We start from the raw sequence: 2,724 nt of genomic DNA on the forward strand, positions 1-2,724 counted from the left end.
CAAATCTTTCGAAAATGGTGCAATGTTGTTGCCATAGTGATGCCTACAAATCCAACAAGCAAAGGCCGAAGGCCTTTCGGCATAATGGCATAGGAGCAAAACATAAGGACTTGTAAAGACAGATTTAAGGTTCAATTCTAATAATTAATCATTCACTTTCGCAAATAAATAAATAAATTAATTAATCAATCAATCCACCATGAAAAGGATTATGAAATGGTTATAAATAAGCGAGATGACATTTCCGCCTCACTCATTATTCCTCCCTCCTCGTAACTCTATTCCACTTTATCCCTCAAAGTTCTTTTGGTCAGATCTCATGGTCATAGCTACACACAAGATTGTGAAATATGAAAGTCTCATTTGGTAACACTTACCTTTTCAGTTTTTCATTTATATTTATAAAAATTTTAAAAATTCAAATTAAAACTTGTTTGATAAATTTTTTATTTATAAATCAGTGGTCTTAGTTTATAAATTTAGCCAAAAAATGTAAACTCAAAAAATGTATTTCCATTTTGAGTTTTCAGTTTTTTTTTTTTTTACCACCCAACACTAGCCACCACCTGCCACCATTTTCCACCACCGTCTTCCACCCCCACCCCCCACCACCACCACCACCTGCCATCACCACCCGCCACTCGCCACAACCACCTACCTGCCACCCACTCGCCACCACCACCACCCACCACCCGCCACTACCACCACCACCCGCCACTACCATCCACACCTACCACTTACCCGCCACCACCACTCACCACCCACCTGCCACCACCATCCACTACCGCCACCACTAGTCACCTGCCACCCACCACCCACCCGCTACCTACCTGCCACCACCACCACCACCCGCCACCTATCCGCCACCACACACCACCACCTGCCACCACCACCCGCCGCCGCCACCACCACTACCACCCGCCACCGTCACCCACCCACTCGCCACCACCCATCGTCACCACTTTCCACCACCGTCTTCCGCCGCCACTTGCCACCACTTGCCATTTCTCACTCTTTTTTATATTTTTAAAATTTTTTAAACATTTTGTCAATTACCAAACGCGTTTGTAATTTATGTTTTTCTAAAAATAAACAAAAATCAATTTATAAATTTTTTATAAATATAAACTGAAAACGTAAACGTCACTAAACAGACCCTGAGAGTTTATGTTTCTTTATGATGTTCAATGATAAGACTATGCATGCCTAGTGTTTGATAGTAATAACGAACTTTTTCAATAATGGAAAAAGACTAAGACCCCACCACCCTCATTATTTTTTGATTGGTCCAAATTTTTTTTTTTTTTTTTTTTTTTTTTTTTTTTTTTGCCTTGGTCTCACAGCCCCCTATGTGGAAGTGGGGTGCTGGGGTCACCCCCACTGGGAGTCCCCAGCACTGCCGTTCAATAATATATCTACTGTACATTATATAAGTAGGTGTGGCATGTACTAAAAAAAAGTAATTTTTTTAACATACATACACTTATTTAGGTCAAATCAATTAATATTTATCAACATCTTCTCTCTACTTTTCTACATATTTTTTTTTTTTAAAAAATTAAAAAATATATTTATTTAGAATATTCTAAACCACCCCTAAATGTTGATTGTGAAAAGCTCCTAATCCTTTTTTTTATTACTAATGTTTCCAATACATATTTTTCTATTCTAAACTCTATGTTAATTATTATGCTCTTGTTAACAAGTACTCCTAGAACAAAGTAAAACACAAAAAACTTAAAGAGCATCAGACATTTTTTACTAAATTTAATTAATTTTTACTAAAGTCAATACACTCTATAATAATTTTACATATTTTCAAAATGCTTTATACTCACTTTCTAATTCGTATACCAATTAGTGCATATAGTATTATTCATTAAACAATGAATCGAGGGCACTTGTTCAGTTTGAAAAGAAATAAATTACACTGATCTCCCTTTAAATTTGAAACAAAAGTACAATTTACCTCACTTTTGACATAAAATTACACTGATCTCCCTTTTCGCATGGCTAAAGCGATTCAAACTAACACAAATGAGGAGTAGACATTGAAATAAATGAAGATAACATAAATTTTAGATGAAAATATATGAGAATATCATTTTTTTTGTTCATACTACTAACAAATTACTAATAAAAAATAACCAAATTATTATGTGAATTAAAATTTAAAAAAACAAATCAGTGTATTTATGTCAAAAGTGTGAATGTTAAAGTCCTCGGAAAAAGTGAGTATAATTTACCAAAAAACTAAAGAAAAAATAATTCACGTCATCTTTGTGAAAAGTTTCGCTACATCCCCTAATTGAGACTTCCTAATTCCACATTGAATGACCTAACTAAGATCTATGTGAAGCAATCTCACACTCTTTCTGTCATTTTTAGCCTTCCCTAATTCCACATCATTCGGGTGGAATTGAGAGGCAAAATTAGAAGGATAGATCTTTTTTTGTTTTTTGTTTTTGGTGAAATGGGAGCTTTAATGGTCTTGCTAACTTATCTCAACCAAAGTCATCGAGGCATGGCCGCTTTGGAATGCAATAAAAGCATTATCAAGAAAATGATTTGGCTCTTCATGCTCAGTCGATGCGAAAGTTACAGGTTCAGCTACAAAATGTATAAGCATTTCTAGTGTTTTTACTTTTTAATATTTTTTTTTAGGCATTGTAAAAAAGTCTATATATATATATATATATATCAATATCAAACTTCTCCATAGAA

This window comes from Camellia sinensis, chromosome 6 (genome assembly GCF_055761805.1).
Source record: "Camellia sinensis isolate YWXY chromosome 6, ASM5576180v1, whole genome shotgun sequence".
NCBI classification, from domain to species: Eukaryota; Viridiplantae; Streptophyta; class Magnoliopsida; order Ericales; family Theaceae; genus Camellia; species Camellia sinensis.